The sequence below is a fragment of the Pan troglodytes genome, chromosome 14 (assembly GCF_028858775.2).
Source record: "Pan troglodytes isolate AG18354 chromosome 14, NHGRI_mPanTro3-v2.0_pri, whole genome shotgun sequence".
NCBI lineage: Eukaryota > Metazoa > Chordata > Mammalia > Primates > Hominidae > Pan > Pan troglodytes.
Genome location: NC_072412.2, coordinates 22084707 through 22102648, shown reverse-complemented (window position 1 = coordinate 22102648; position 17942 = coordinate 22084707). Strand labels below are relative to the sequence as shown.

The 17942-nt window shown below is 38.0% G+C and overlaps 1 pseudogene; it reads right to left on the bottom strand.

Annotated features, from left to right (window-relative positions):
* Window positions 1–690: 690 nt before the first annotated feature.
* On the bottom strand, window positions 691–4295 carry LOC107967851 (dehydrodolichyl diphosphate synthase complex subunit NUS1-like; annotated as a pseudogene).
* Between the last annotated feature and the right edge of the window lie 13647 nt (window positions 4296–17942).

Below are 17942 nucleotides of genomic sequence, written 5' to 3'. Positions count from 1 at the left end.
AGCCCTACTACTGGGTAAAGAACCAAAGCAAAGAAAATCAGTACATCCAAGAGTTGTTCATACTCCCTGTCCATTGCAGCACTATTCACAATAGCCAAGCTATGGAGTCAACCCAAGTCTCCATCAACAGATGAATGGCTAAAGAAAATATGATTTTATACACACACATACACACACCTACACACACACACACACACACACACACACAGTGGAATACTATTCAGCAATAAAAAGAATGAATTCTTGTCCTCCATGGAAACATGGATGAGCCTGGAGGAAATGGTGTTAAATGAAACGAGCCAGGAACAGGAAGTTAAACATGTTCTCACTCATATATAGAAGCTAAAATAGTTGATCTCATAGAAGTAAAGAGTAGAATCCAGGTTATTAAAGGGTGGAAAGGGAAGGGGGATATAGGGAGAGATTTGTTAAAGGACAAAAAATTACAGTTAGGCAGAATAAGTTCTAATGTTTTATAGCACTGTAGGATGACTGTAGTCAAGAATATATATTTTCAAATCGCTAAAAGAGGACATTGAATTCTCCCAACACAAAAAATGATCAATATTTCAGATGGCAGATATGCTAATATCCCTGATCTGATTACTATACATTGTATGTATAGAAACACCAATACGTACCCCACAAATACATACAGTATTATGTGTGAATTTTTAAAAATAAATAATGTTTTATAGTCAATGAAAATAGTATATTCTTTTATTGGTTTTTGTTCATACAGGTTGTTTCAACTTTCAATAATAAAATTCAATAAATTTGATTCCTTAATCATAAAAACTTGCTTTACACATTATTTACATGTTGTCAAAGTCCATACAAAACATCACAAGGATTTGATTGACTCTACGCATGGTACCATCACACAGAAGGAGGAAGGAGCTAATCCAGTAACAAACATTCAAAGATTAAATTGTAGATATGCACAGTGTATTTGGCACTGTTCATTAATATTATAACACCTTCCTCTCAAAGACAGGCATTCTTAAGCGTTAGTCACAATATACCAGAATTTGCTATTCATATTAAAACCACCTTTTAAACTTTATAACAGTAACCAATTATTATAGTTTTAAGACACAAAACGCAATGCGAACTGGGAATGGAATTCAAATCCTCCAACTTCTTGCTATGCTCCAAGCTGCCATCCATAAAACAGGATTAATTTGGTAATTTTTCCATTGTGGGAAGTGTCAACAAGAAACAATTTAAAGACAATATTTTCCAATACAAATAAAGACATACACTTTTATTTAAAATTAACAATTCTTCCTGGGAGTGCAAAGACAGCCTTGATGACGTACAACTTGTGATGATTTTGGCAGGAATTATAGAACAACCAATGCCATTCAAGTTGTGGAGATTGTACTAACAGGTGAACTCGTAAAGAGAAGATTCTGGAATGCCTATATCTGAAATCAGAATCCTAGTAGTTTGTAGTTTGCCTCTTCCTAGAACTTCAAGAGACTCAAGTCATAGGCTACAGATGTACTTTCAAGTATATAATTATGAATGGAAGGAGAAAATAAAAGCACAAAAATGCAAATATTAAACCTTTAGTGGCTTGGACTATATTCCAGTAGGTAATTTATTTCACTAACTTCACTTTAACAAAGATTAAATCTCTTTATTTTAATCAGGTCCATTAAATTTCATTCATTAAAGCTATACCTACTCCAGAATGTTTATAAGACATTTACACCTATCATGTTTACAAAAAGCATAAATTCAGTCTTAAGCTGCACTACAAATGCCTCAATATAACATAATCACAGTATAAGGAAACAAATCAGAAATTCGCTGATTAGATATGCTGTAGCTTCACAGAAAACTCTCAGTAATAAATTAAAACAAAAAGTCTTACAATGTACAATGGGCTATGCAGTGCAAAGTAATGTCACTGGACCAAAATTTAGTTTAATCATTTTTATTTCAAGTGTGTTTTAAAAATCATAAATGGGGTTTCATAATCCAAAGCTGAAACATTTATTCTTCATAGCTTCAGAATTGACAAGCAATTGTAGACCATGCTTTCCAAATCCAGTCTTCTTTGCTATTTTTCAAACTTCTGAGATCTAGTATTAAACTGCTCCATTCTAAATGTGCGGTTTTAGATAACTATTGTACACTTGTTGATAAGAGTTTTCTGAAAACAGTCTATCAAATATAAAGAATGGTTTCTATCCAAGAATCAGCAGTGAGGGAAGAAATACTAAACACCTGTCAAGAAATCAGTTATTCATTTTAAAAAATAACAGAACCAGTGCTGCTCTCTGTCATAAAAAAGAACATGTAAAATTTATTTTTATAGGCTTTGGTAACATTATATTCCCCACAGAGGCCTTCAATCCTACTTAAAGATATTTTACACACGGTAACCATCAGGTTTACTGAGTAAAAATCTCAGGTATTAACCATGCCCCTAAAATGTGCTATTCCAAAGAGGAACAGGTTACTTTTGAGGAAAAAAGCTGCCGTGGTAACTTCCCTCAAATGTTTATTTTAAATAAAAATAGTTGATGGAAGTATTTTTTAAACCAACTTTGGATATAATATGGCATACTGCCCATCAAACAAAAAAGGAAATCACAACTTTTTTTCCATTTATAATGAGTTTTCCACCTTTACTTTTAAGATTACAACTTACTGACCTTTTATGCTTGTTTGGTTTTTTTGACTGCCTAATCCAATATTTAAATTTTTAAAAGTCTGCATTTCAATGTAGTAAGAGTTCTTTTTCAAATAATCTTCATAAGCCAGAATACAGACACCAGAGCAACACTCTCAAGTCACACTGTTTGACTATAATGAAGAGATGAAAATGGGCGGATATCTGAAGATAGGTATTCCCTCTGCTCTGAAGGTGAGCAAGCTTTTAACATGTGAGCAACACAGAACTCCTTTCCTCTGGAGCTCCTTTCAACTCAGAATGCTTCAGTTCAGTAAGTCAATATATTATTCTTAAAAATTAAAGTTTGGTCACTAAGAAGGACTGAACAAAATTTATTCCCCTCCCGCCAAACACAACCAGAACAGTTCTAATCAGGCCCTCTTCTCCCCACGAAAACAGGGAAGTAGCTGGGCTGAAGACTTTATTAAGTGTGACGTTTCAGTTCCTAAAACATCACTGCTATATGCTCAAAGTTGTAGGTCTATGTATTTCCTTTTCCAACACGTCCCCATTTATGTTTATTTCCACACATACAAACGTGCACATGTGTGCACGCACACACGCACACACTCTCAAGTAAGACACTTTTTTGTGTTTGTTGATAAATTATGAGGATTATGAACTAGGTGTGTACAGGGTTTCATAGGTGCTTTCTAAACATCAGAGTCACTTGAGTCCTTTCCTCCATAAGCCTCAGATCAAATTATGCAACCAATGACCACGACTTTCCCAGACGCTGTTCACAGGCTGCATAATGACGAAGGGCAGAGAAAAAGTCCCCATAACTGATGTTTAGATGGGAAGGCAAAGAGACAATCTCAGTCAATCTGATGTGCCAGAGAAGAAAGCCTCGTGTGCTGTCCACAGGACCGAACTTCAGTACTAAATCAGGATCAGGACAACCATTTGAACTGAGTAAACTAACATATCTACATCCACATCTGTGGGTCTCCTTTGCTTCTGGGCTACTCACTGGCAAAAGTCCTGAGCAGCTCTCACAATATCTGCTTTTCCATCTTCCGGGGATAGCACCTTCACTGCCAAATGGCAATTTAAAACTTGATCATCTTTGTCATTACTATTTGCAAACTCTGGTGAGCATTTTGAACAATCTAGGCCCAGAAGTTCTTGCTGCTGTTTTAAAATTTCATCCATCAATCTGGAATTATTTCTTTTGAAAATACCTTGGTGGTCGTAGATGCTAATGTAGGAGATGCCCACGGCCATACACCACACCACGAGGCTCGCGATGTCCGAGAAGCTGGGTTCCTGCTCCACCTCGGTGATCACCAGGCCCATGTGCACAGGCAGCTTCTCCAGGGAAGGGCCGTCCGCGCGCCAGCGCATCTGGTGGTGGGCTGCGGGCAGGCACGACCCCCGGCGCGGGTGCGGGTGGTGATGGCGGTTCTTGCCGACGTCTGGGACTTGCGGAGCGTGAAGCCGAGCGGCGCTAGGACCGCGGCAGAAGCGGCGCGCCGGCAGCGTCGCCAGCGTCGCCAGATCCAGTTCCAAGTGCCGAACCCAACGCGGAGCCAGGAGGTGAGCTTGCGGTGCAGACAGAGCAGGGGGGCAGCACCCGCCACACCAGCTCTTACAACCCCGTCATACTCTTGTGGCCCTCGGGCACCCCCTCTCCCTCCCGCCCACTCCTGTGGCGCTATAGCTTTTTATCCGGCCCTGCTCCGGCGCGGGCATCGCTCCGTGTCTCCCCGCCCCCTAAGCCCGAACCCCTTCCCACTGCCAACACCTCACCTCGCCCCCGCCGCCATCTTCCTCCTCCCTTGGCAGCCCCGCCCTAAAAATAAATAATTTAAAAAAGCATTCATTTTATACTATCTCTTGAACACTGTTCAGCAGGGTAGATTCCATTTTGATGATTATTTTCATCAGCACTTGGAATATACTGTTCCACTGTGTGTGGTCGTGATTGCTGCAGTTGTGAAGTTTGCTGTCAATCTAATCAGTGTCTTTATAGTTATGCCTTTTTAAAAGTGCTTTTAGTGTTTTTTCTTTGATAATTTACAATTTAATTTTAATGTTTCTTTTTTTAACAGTGTTATTGAGGGATGATTGACATACACTAAACCGCGCATATTGAAAGTGCAAAATTTGATGTGTGTTTATGCTTGTGAAACCATCACTACAGTTAAGATAATAAACAGATCGGCCAGGCTCAGTGGCTCACGCCTGTAATCCCAGCACTTTGGGAGGTGAAGGCGGGTGGATCATGAGGTCAGGAGTTGGAGACCAGCCTGGTCAACATGGTGAAACCCCGTCTCTACCAAAAATACAAAAATTAGCCAGGCGTGGTGGCACACGCCTGTAATCCCAGCTACTCAGGAGGCTGAGGCAGGAGAATCGCTTGAACTCGGGAGGCGAAGGTTGCAGTGAGCCGAGATTGCGCCACTGCACTCTAGCCTACGTGACAGAGGAGTCTCAAAAAAAAAAAAAAAAAAAAAAAAAATAATAAATATATCCATCACCCCAGTCTCTCCTTGTGCCCTTTGTAATCCTTCCCTCCACGTCTCCACCCTCAGCCTGTCCCCAAGCAACCACAGACATACTTTCAGTTATCATAGGTTAGTTTGCATTTTCTATAATTTTATATACCTGGAAGCATAGTGTATGTCCTCATACTTTTGTGAGCTCTGGCTTCTTTGCTTCAGCGAAGTTATTTTAAGATTCATGCATGTTTTTGGCAGTATCAACAACCCATTTCTTTCTATGGCTGGAGTCTTCAATTTTATGAGTAAACGCAATTTGTTAATGCATTCAGGAGTTGATGAACATTTGGATTGGTTCCAGCTTTTGGTTATTACAAATAAAGCTGTTATAAACATTTGCATACAAACCTTTATATAGACATATGCTTTTCTCTCTCTAGGAGTGGAATGGCTGGATCATATGGTAGGTGTATTTAGTTATTTAATAAACTGCCAAACTGTTTTCCAAAGTGGTTGTGCCATTTTTACCTTCCCACCAGCAGTGTAGGAGGTTTCTAATTTCTCTACATCCTTGCCATCACTTGGTATATCAGTCTGTTTAATTTTACACCTTCTAGCAGGTGTGTAGTGGTATCAACTTGTGGTTTCAGTTTACATCTCTTTATTGAATAATGATATTAAGCATCTTTTCCTGATCTTGTTTGCCATCAATATTTCTGTTGGTGAAGTGTCTGTTCAAATCTTTTGTTCCTCTTTTTATTGCATGTTTGCATTTTATTATTGAGGTTCGAGGGTTTTATATGTTCTGCTTAGAAGTCCTTTACAGATATGTGATTTAAAAATACGTCCTCTTGATCTATGTCTTTTCATTCTCTTAACAGTGTATTTTGAAGAGTGGAAGTTTTTAATTTTGATGAAATGCATATTATCAATTTGTTCTCTTGTGAATTATGCTTTTAATGTTGTATCCAAGGTCACAAAGATTTCTGCTCTATTTTCTTCTAAAAATGTTATAGTTTAAGGTCTATGAATTCCTTTGAATTAAAGTTTGTATATGCTGTGAGGTATGAATCAAAGTTCACTTTTTTGGGGATTCAGCATCATTTGTTGAAAAGACAATACTTTCTCCATTGAATTGTCTTTGTACTTTGTCAAGAATCTATTGGCCATATATATGTGAGTCTATTTCTGGAATCTCTATTGTGTTTCATTGATCTATTTGTCTATATGTATGGCAATACCATACTGTTTTAATATAGCTTTATATTTAGCCTTGAAATCAGATAAGTAAGTCCTCCAACTTTGTTCTTCTTTTGCAAAGTTATTTTCACTATTCTAGGTTCTTCATTTTTTCCATATAAAACTTAAAGTTCAATTATTGATTTTTGCTTTTAAAAGCCTTCTGGAATTTTGATTGATATTCAATTGATCTATAACTCAACTTGGGAGAATTGACATCTTAACAACTTCAAGTCTTCCTGTCCATGAACATGGTACATGTTCCATTTACTTAGGTCTTCTTTAATTTCTCTCAGCAATGTTTTGCAGTTTTCAATGTACAAGTCTTCCACATGTTTTATTTGGTTTATGGCTAACAATTTTATATTTGTTAATGGTATTGGAAATAACATTTTTAAAATTTCAATTTGATTGTTTTATGTAAAAATACCCTTGATTTGTGTATATTAATCTTGAACTCTGCCACCTTGCTAACTCACTTATTAGTTCTAATAGCTTTTATTTCATGGATTCCATGGACTGGTCTACACAAATGATAAGGAAAGTGTTACTCTTTCCAATCTAGATGATTTATTTCTTTTTCTTGCCTTATTTCATGAGTTAGAACCTCCAGTACAATGTTTAATAAAAGTGGTGAGAGTAGATATCTTTACCTTGTTCTCAATTTTAGGAAGACATAGATTTTTGTGTAGATGGCCTGCATCCTATGAGGACTCTTCATTTTATCCCTGGTTTTCTGAGGGCTTTTAATCATGACTCAATGTTGGGTTTTACTAAGTGCTTTTTCTATTAAGATGATCATATGCATTTTTCTTTTTAGTCCACTAATATGGTAAAGTTCATTTATTGATTTTTGAATGTTAAATCAGCTTTATCTTCCTGCAATAAAGTACACTTTGTCATGATACAGATGAACTAGATTTGCTAAAATTTTAGTAAGAATATTTTCATCATTGTTCATGAGGGTTATTGGTCTCTGTTGTTGTTTCTTATGATGTCTGTTTGATTTAGTAAGAAAGTAATGCTGTCTTCATTAAATAAAATAAGGACCTTTTCCTTTTCTATTGTCTGGAAGGATTTGTGTAGAATTGTTATTGTTTCCTTAAATATTGTTAGACTTCACCATGAAAACCACCTGGACCTATAGTTTTCTTTGTCATCAGGATTTTAATTAAAAACTTGATTTTGTCAATAGATACTCATTTTATCTATTTCTTCTTGAGTGAACTTTGATAGTTTATGCCTTCCAAGGAATGTGTTCATTTCATCTAAGTTATCAAATTTATTAGAAAAAAATGGCTCACAGTAGTCCATTGTTTCCTTATAATTACTGTAGAAGATTTGGTGACACCCACCTTTTCATTCCTGGTATTGGTAATTCGTGCCTTTTACTTTTTTCTTGATCAGCTGACTAGAAGTTTAACAATTTAATTGATTGTTTAAAATGATTAGCATTTACTTTCTTGGATTTTTCTTATAATTTTCCCTTTTTTCTTTCATTGATTTCTGTTCTTTTTATTATTTTCTTTATCTGCTTACATTGTGTTTAATTTGCTCTTCTCTTTCCAGTTTCTGAAGGTGAAAACTCAGGTCACTGATTTGAGACCTTTCTTTTTTGTTATAATATAGGATCTTAGTGCTTAAATTTGCCTCCAAGCATACATTAGCTGCAACTCCCTGATTTTGATATATCGTGTTTTCATTTTCAGCTCAACGAACTTTCCAGTTTCTCTTTTGATTTCTTATTTGAATAATATACTTTGGCTGTATGTCTCCACCCAAATCTCACCTTGAATTGCAATCCCCATAATCTCCAGGTGTCAAGGGTGGGACTGGGTGGAGGTAATTTAATTATGGGGGTGGTTCCCCCCATGCTGTTCTTGTGATGATGAGTGAGTCTCATGCAATCTGATGGTCTGGTTGTTTTTTTTTTTTTTTTTTTTTTTTTTTTTTGCAACAATCCCTTTGATGTCCCCATGAGGGCCAGGCCCAGGCAGAACCCATCCCATTTTATCCTTAAACTCAGAAGGAAATTTGTCTAAATATTAAAGGATTAATATGGGACTAAAAAATGAACCTTAAACCCTGCCACTGATACGCAAGCTGTCTCTCTTAGAGTTCAATGAACACTTCAGGAGAGTATTTCCAACAATATTTAGATAACCACCACCCTAGAACATTTAGTGGGGAGACATTCTCTTCTCCTTTTTCTGATAACTTGGTCAGAAGTGATTGACTGTGCAAATGGTATTTCTCAGCTAAAATCTCCCTTACGAACCCTTCCTCGAAATCCCCAAGGTCTCCTCTCTTTCTTAAGTAGGTAACAGCTAATTTGAATATTGATTCATCAGTATCCCTGTGTCTACACCAAGTTCAAACTGAAGATCTCCTTGAGATGCTTGACTCCTTGTGGGCCTAAAAATTGTACTGAGAATTTAGGGGGAGGGACAATTTCATTAAGTTCAGTTTAATCCATACAAACTTCTAAAAACCAAGCTTGCACAATGTTGTCTAACAACAGAAGCTAAAGAAAGTCTAAAACCAGAATTCAAAAGCCTAAAAGCAAAAGGACTCATCATGCCTTGTACCCATCCTTATAATACTCTTACCATCCTAATAATAAAACCCCATGTGAGGACGAGCGTGGTGGCTCACGCCTGTAATCCCAGCACTTTGGGAGGCCGAGGCAGGTGGATCACAAGGTCATGAGATCAAGACCATCCTGGCTAACACGATGAAACCCTGTCTCTACTAAAAATGCAAAAATTACCCAGGTGTGGTGGTGTGTGACTGTAGTCCCAGCTACTCAGGAGGCTGAGGCAGGAGAATTCCTTGAACCCAGGAGGCAGAGGTTGCAGTGAGCCGAGATCGCGCCACTGCACTCCAGCCCAGGCGACCAAGTGAGACTCCATCTCAAAAACAAACAAAAAACAAAAAACAAAAAACAGTGCGAGAATATACATTTGTTCATGACCTCAGCCTCAGTTATTCCTCATACACTTGGAAAACCAAATTTATATATAATCTTATTTTTAGTCCTATTTGAGGCTGTATTTTTTTTTTTTTGAGATGGAGTTGCTGAGGCTGGAGTGCAGTGGCACAATCTTAGCTCGCTGCAGTCTCCACCTCCTGGGTTCAAGCAATTCTCCTGCCTCAGCCTCCCGAGTAGCTGGGATTACAGGCATGTGCCACCACACCCAGCAAATTTTTTGTATTTTTAGTAGAGACAGGGTCTCAAACTCCTCACCTCAGATGATCCACCTGCCTCAGCCTCCCAAAGTGCTGGGATGAGCCACCATGCCTTGTCTGAAGCTATATATTTTCTAGCTGTAAATATATGTTCTGTGTTCCTAAGTGTCCCTAGACACGATTTATATTTTAATTGAGAACCAACATTATACCTGGACTCTTAAGCCTCAGGGATTTACTGAAATACCATTCTATTTTATAATAATCCTTAGCCAAGAATTTTAAGGATCTTAAATTTTTCTGTGGTTCTATTCTTATCTGATATATAGATGATCTGCTGCCATATCCTAAAGAACAGGTGAGGCCAGGTGTAGTGGCTCACGCCTGTAATCCCAGCACTTTGGGAGGCAGACGAAGGTGGATCACCTAAGGTCAGGAGTTCCAGACCAGCCTGGCCAACATGGTGAAACCCCATCTCTACTAAAAATACAAAAATTAGCTGGGTGTGGTGGTGGGCACCTGTAATCCCAGCTACTAGGAAGGATGAGGCAGGAGAATCACTTGAACCCAGGAGGCGGAGGTTGCAGTGAGCTGAGATTGCACCATTGCACTCCATCCTGGGCAACAAGAGCAAAACTTCATCTCAAAAAAAAAAAAAAAAAAAAAAAGAACAGATGAGTTCCAGGAATGTTTTAAAAAGATAGAATTTTTAAAGGAAAGTAACAAAACCAATGCACTTGGTTTTGTCAAAACCAAGTGCATTACCAAAGATAGATTTTTCTAAAGAAGGCAAATCCCTTTCTCCCAACAAACTATAGCTCTTTTAAGACTTTCCTAGGCTAGTAATTAGGATACATTTAAAAAGATCCTGAGGCTTCCTAACTACTGCAAAAAGTGGGTCCCTACTGTTTCTGAAATCAGCTCAGCCAAGCCTTCACTAATTGACTCCTTTTGTTTGCAAACTAAACATAAAGAGGTATTTTGTAATTTAAAATCAGTCCTTCAATAACCTGTCCAGGACCTCTCTCCCCTTGCCTACCTAAACATGATTCTCTAGCTTTTCATGTATGAGTAGAAGTCCCTGGTGTGATGTGTGAACTTCATGGGAGGCATCTGAGACTCACTGCTTTCGGGCAGCCTTTATGTTGATTCAGTAGCAAAAGGCTCATACTTTATCTAAGTGTAATAGCAGAATCAGCTGAGCTAGTGCAGGCTTCTGGCCACCTGGTTCTCGGGTTTAGTCTTCCCTATACTTAGTGGTCTCTGCTATGGTTTGAATGTGTCCCCTCCAAAATTAAGGTATTGCCAATGTAATAGTATTAAGAGGTGGTGCTTTTATGAGATGATTAGGCCATAAGACCTGCTTCTTTGTTAATGGGACTAAGTCCCTTTTAAAAGAGGCATTTCCTAGCATTAGTTTCTTCTCTCTTGCCCTTCCACCTTCTTCCATGCGAGGACGCAGCAAGAAAGCTCTCATCATTTGTCAGCATCTTGACCTTGGACTTCCCAGCCTCCAGAACTGTAAGAGAATAAATTTATCTTCTTTATAAATTATCCAGTCTCTGTTATTAAAATAGCTAGATATTCTATTTTAGCAGCACAAATGTTCTAAGACAAAAATTGGTACCAGAGAAGTAAGGTGTTGTTATGAAAAATACCTAAAAATGTGGACGTGGATTTGGAACCAGGTAATGGGGAGAGAGGATGGCACAGTATTGAAGTTAATGCTAGAAAAAACCTAAATTGCCATGAACTGAGCATTAAGGGCAGTTTTGGTGAGGGCTCGGAAGACAAAAGCTGTGGGGAAATCCTGAATCTTCTTAGAGATTATTTAAGTGGTCATGACAGTGAAGTTTCTTCTAATGAGGTCTCAGATGGACATGAGGAACAAGGTATTGGAGACTGGAAGAAAGGTCATTCTTGTTACAAAGTGTCAAAGAACTTGGCTGAATTATGTCCATATCCTAGGACTTTATGTAAGGTGGAACTTAAGAGCAATGAACTTACGAATGAAGAAATCTCTAAGCAGTAAGAACTTAGAATGGCTTTTCTTTTTTTTCCTCTCTTTTTTTCTTTTTTCTTTTTTTTTTTTTGAGACAAGTCTCACTCTATCACCCAGGCTGGAGTGCAGTGGCGTGATCTTGGCTCACTGCAACCTCCACCTCCTAGCTTCAAGCAGTTCTCCTGCCTCAGCCTCTCAAGTAGCTGGGATTAAAGGTACACGCCACCACGTCCAGCTAATTTTTGTATTTTTAGTAGAGATGGGGTTTCAGCATGTTGGCCAGGCTGGTCTCGAACTCCTGATCTCAGGTGATCCGCCCACCTCAGCCTCCCAAAGTGCTGGGATTACAGGCATGAGCCACCGTGCCCAGCCTCAGAATGGTTTCTTTTAACTGCTTTTAGTAAAGTGCAAGAAGAGAGAAACTATTTACACAGATGGAATTTATAATTTAAAAATAAGCAGAATATAAAGGTTAGTGATTTATTAAAACTACATGTCTTATCTGTTGCCAGCATCATGTAGGCACAACTAAAAAGTGGGACATGAACAAGAACATAAGCTTCAGAGAGCGTTTGAACAACTACAGATGCTCACTACACACTCAGTAGATTTTAAACGTGTTCTTCTCATTGTTCATTTATTTTGGGGATTGAATTGAAGCATTTCCTTTCTGAATACTTTCAGTTCCAATGGCAGCAAAAATATTACTTGATTTTGTGTTCCCAACCTACAAAATTCTAACCCATTTTTCAAGTGACAGAAAAAAACCATTGTACTGGCACTGTCATTAAAAACCTTTACAAAACCTTAACACTTACTCAGAAACTTCACTGCCCATATCAGCTTCACTATTCAAGAAAGATTAAAAAAAAAAAAAAAGAAGATTCAGAAACTAAAATCAGGAAAGCTCTCAGAAACCTTCAAAATTCCATAGCCCGAGGTATTGCCATGGCTTTAATGTCAATGCCATCAGTTTCTTTGAGGTTCATAAACTCTTCCCTTATTCATTAGTAACAGACTGGCCTACACAAACATCTACAAACGTCACCTCTGATTGTAGACTGTAACATATTGCAAATGGATACAGCGAAATATTGCAAGGAATTCATGCAACACATTCAACCACATCCACAGGCGCAGGCAACCTTTTCTCATAATCTTCCTAAAAACTTGCATGATCGTAAACCTGAAGATCTGGTGTTCTGACTTAAAGAAATAAGAGAAAAAGCTCTAGAACACGAATGAAAAAGTTGATATCAAATACTGCTAATAATGGACACAAGAGGGCAACTCCAATATATTGATCCTTAAAGTCTTTCAATTAAAGAGGCATAAATAATCTTAGAATCCCTGGAAAGATGTCCTAATCAGAAACTTCAAAGATAATTATTTGTGGACCCCTCTAGAAACAGTCTTGAAAGAAACAGAATCCAGCGAAGATTTTTGGATCAAGTTGACAACTGTGTTTAGTAGACAGTCTATGCTTATCTATGGAACAAGATGTAGATGACCAAACCTTCAGATTCTCATGCTTTAATCTGAATGCTTTTGTTCTTTACCTTTTAGGTATTTTCTTCTCCTGTTGGGTGTGTGTGTGTGTATGCACATATCAGCTTTATTGAGATATAATTTACATTCTGTACACTTCAGTAATTTAAAGTGTATATAATACAATGTTTTTAGTCCATTCACAGAGCTGTATGACTATCCCCACAATTAATTTTAGAACATTTTCATCATTCCCCAAAGAAGCCCTGTACCCATTTACAGTCACTCCCCTGTTCTCTCATCATCTCTAGCCCTAAGTAACCAGTAATCTACTTTATGTCTCTATAGATATTCCTGCTCTGGACATTTCATATGAGTGAAATCATACAATATTGAACTTTTATTATTTGGTTTCTTTCACTTGGCATCATATTTTTAAGGTTCATCCATATTGTAGCATGTATTAGTACTTCATTTTTTTACCCGAATACTACATTTTATGAATATCCCACGTTTTATTTGCCTGTTTATCAGTTGATCAACATTTAGATTGTTTGCACTTTTTGGATGTTATTAAAATAGTGTACAATGAAAACTTGTGTACAAGTTTTTATGTGGACATACGTTTTTATTTCTCTTGGGTAGACACCTAGAAGTAAAACTAATGGACCATATAGTATCCCTTTGTTTTTTTATTATAGCCGTACCAGCAGTTGTGAAGTGAGATATCATTGTAATTTTGATTCAGATTTAATTGACAGCTAATAATGTTGAGCATCTGTTATTATACTTATATGTCATTTGTATACCTTCTTCAAAGAAATGTCTATTCAGATCATTTTTTGTAGATGTTCTTTATCATGTTGAGAAAGTTCTCTTCTATTCCTAGCTTGTTGAGTTGTTTTTTCCCCTATCCTTAAGGGGTGCTGGACTTTGTCAATTCATTTTTCTACATCTATTCAAATGGTCACATGGTTTTGTCCTTTATTCTGTTAATCTGATGTATTATATTAATGGTTTTCAGATGCCAAACCAATCTTGCATTCTTGGAACAAATTCCACTTGGAATGGAATATAACCTTTTTATTTGTTGCTGGATTTGGTCTACAAGTACTTTTTGAGGATTTTTGCACATATATTCCTAAAATATATTGTTCTGTAGTTTTCTTTTTTTGTGCTATCTTTGTTTGGTTTTAGTATCAGGATAATACTAGCCTCACAGAAAGAGTTGGGAAGTGTCTGCTCCTCCTCTCTACCTTTTGAGAAGAATTGGTACTAATTCTTCTTTAAATTTTTGGTTTTATTAAGCATTAAAGCCACCCAGGGCTGAGCTTTTTTGTGTGTGGAAAATTTGAAAATTACTAATTTAACCTATTTGTTTATTACAGGTCTATTCAGATATTCTATTTTTTTCTTGAGTAATCTTTAGTAGTTTATGTCTTTCTAGGAATTTGTCAATGTTGTCTATGTTGTCTAACTTATTGGCATACAGTTTTTTGTAGTATTCTCTCAGTATTCTTTTTATTTCCATAAGGTCTGTAGTAATGTTCCCCCTTTCACTCCTGATTTTAATAATTTGAGCCTTCTCTCTTTTTTTCTTGCTCATCCTTGTGAAAAGTTTGTTAATTTTGTTGATGTTTTCAAGGTACCAACTTTTAGATTTGTTTATTCTACCTATTGTTTTTGTATTCTCTCCTTTATTTTTCACTTAACATTTTATTAGTTCTTTCCTTCTGCTCACTTTAGGTTTAGTTGCTCTTCTTTTTCCAGAATTGTATGTAGAAGATTGGGTGTATTTATATGAGCCCTTACTTCTTTTTTAGATACAAACATTTAAATAATAAATTTCCCTTTATGAACCATTTCACTTCATTCAATACATTTTCGTGTGTTGGGCCCTCATTCTACATAATCTTCAAGTATTCTCTAATTGACTTTGTAGTTTCTTCCTTGTCCCATTATTTATTTAAGAGTGTGCTGTTTCCTTCTGTTATTTATAGGCTCTGGATTATTAGCAAATAATTGTTACCACTAAAGTACCTATTTTTTGCACTGCTAGTCATTCCTTGGAATGATATTAATAAATACCTACAATTTACTTATAATTTGGCAACAAAAATGCTATAAACTGACTGTTAGATTTGTATACAACTTCCTTTGGATTCTACCCAGTTTACTTTTGGTACTCTTGCAATGAAACCAAATGGTATCATAGACACAACCTCTGTAGCACATTTTAGGTGGCAAACACTGTCACAGAATTTTAACTACCAGATCTGTTTTAGGCCATACTGTTTGCTCTTAGTTTTATCAAGAGAATTTTTAAGGCTTGCTGCGACACTGCTATGTGTCCTTTTCAAAATCTATTCTTTTCATTACTTACTTAGAATAAGATCTCTCTAAAATTTTAAATTAATAGCACAGAGAGAGAGGCTGGGAAAGCAGCCTTTTTATGTAAATGAAACCTCTTAGGTAGTAAAAAAACCCCAAAAAGCTGAGAAAGTGATCACACGGTTTAAATACAGTCAAGATCTCTGAGCATAAGAAGAGGTCAGAGCCAGCTGATAGTAAACCTTGATCTTCAGCTACCAAATCTCAAAATGAAACTCCAAATGAGTTTGTTATTAGAGATGGGGACCAAGCTGAAGATTGCTCTTCATTATAGAAGCAGTAAACTCTAAGAAAAGGAGCTCTTCAGCAGAGTAAACCTCAGATCTCAACCACAAACTTTTGTGAGATCAGCAATCTCTGGAGGAAGAAGCCTCCAGACCTCAGCCAATTGTCCAATTGGTCAAAGTGATAAAGAGCTTCAGCTAGTACCAGGGCCCTGATAGGAGAGTTGCTGCAGGTTAGGGCCAAACTCCAGTCAAATAATTCCCTTGTTGCCAAAATGTAAACCAGTAAGTGACTGAGGCAGATCTCAATTGACTAGAGGTTTATTTTGCCAAGGTTGAGGACACACTTAGGAAACAGACGCAAGTTACTGTAGGATCTGTGATCCATGCATTTTCCAAGTATGGTTTTGGGAACTTCAATATTTAAATAGGAAAGAGCAAGTGGGGAGGTGGGGGTGGGGTGAAGAAAAAGAGGCAGGATAGGCAATGAGGCAAGTGGTTACATTCTTGTGACATTTGATTAGCATTCAGTGAGTCTATGTTTTAAATGTGCAAAGAAGGTAGTAGAAAAAAAGTCACTTAAGCACTATTCTCTTTTTTTTTTTTTTTTTTTTTTTTGAGACGGAGTCTTGCTCTGTCGCCCAGGCTGGAGTGCAGTGGCGCGATCTCGGCTCACTGCAAGCTCCACCTCCCGGGTTCACGCCATTCTCCTGCCTCAGCCTCCCGAGTAGCTGGGACTACAGGCGCCCGCTACCACGCCCGGCTAATTTTTTGTATTTTTAGTAGAGACGGGGTTTCACCGTGTTAGCCAGGATGGTCTCGATCTCCTGACCTCGTGATCCGCCCGCCTCAGCCTCCCAAAGTGCTGGGATTACAGGCGTGAGCCACCGCGCCCGGCCTTAAGCACTATTCTCATGCTCAGTACATCTACATTTTACATAAAACAAAGCATGTGAAATTGCAGCTATCTGTTTGGGAACAGAAAGCTCCCCTTCTTACTCACCACGGGGATTGCTTTAAGAGTACTTGGGTGTCCTCCAGCTAGTTTTCCATTCCAACCGTCGCTCTGGCAACACTTTGACCTGGATTTGAGCCTCCACGAATGGACGCCACTTGCCGAGACCAGCTCGCTCAGGGAGACTCTAACCCAGTGGCACTAGAGGAATTAAGGACACACACAGAAATACAGAGGTGTGAAGTGGGAAATCAGGGGTCTCACAGCCTTCACAGCTGAGAGCCCCGAACAGAGATTTACCCACATATTTATTAACAGCAAACCAGTCATTAGCATTGTTTCTATAGATATTAAATTAACTAAAAGTATCCTTTAAGGGAAAAGAAGGGATGGGCCAAATTAATTGCAGCAGGAACACGCCCTTAAGACACAGATCGCTCAGCTTTTGTTTGTGGCTTAAAAATGCCTTTAAGCAGTTTTCTGCCCTGGGTGGGCCAGGTGTTCCTTGCCCTCATTCCCGTAAACCCACAACCCTCCAGCATGGGTGTTATGGCCATTATGGACATGTTACATTGCTGCAGAGATTTTATTTATGGCCAGTTTTGGGGCCAGTTTATGGCCAGACTTTGGGGGGCTTTCTCCCAACAGTTTTAAATGTGCAAAGAAGGTAGTATAAGAAAAAGTCACTTAAGCACTATTCTCATGCTCAGTAAACCTGCACATTACATAAAATAAAGTAAGCATGTGAAATGGCAGCTATCTGTTTGGGAACAAAAGGAAGATAGTTTTTTGCATGACTCAATTCCCAAGCTTAACTTTCCCTTTGGCATAATGAATTTGGGGTCCCAAGGTGTTATTTTTCTTTCACAGGAGAAGGTGTTTTAAATTTTGCTCATAAGAGTATACTTTACTCAGGCTGGCCATGGTGGCTCAAACCTGTAAACCCAGCACTATGGGAGGCCAAGCTGAGCGGATCACTTGAGGTCAGATTTTCGAGACCAGCCTGGCCAACATGGTGAAACCAGATCTTTACTAAAAATACAAAAATTAGCTGGGCGTGGTGGCAGGTGCCTGTAACCCCAGCTACTCAGGAGGCTGAGGTGAGAGGATCACTTGAACCTGGGTGGCAGAGGTTGCATTGAGCTGAGATTGTGCCACTGCATTCCAGCCTAGGTGACAGCACGAGACTCTGCCTCAATTAAAAGAAAAAAAAAAAACCATATATATATATATATATATATATACACATATATATATATACACACACATATATATATACACATATATATATATATACTTTACTCAAAATGTTAAAAGCTGT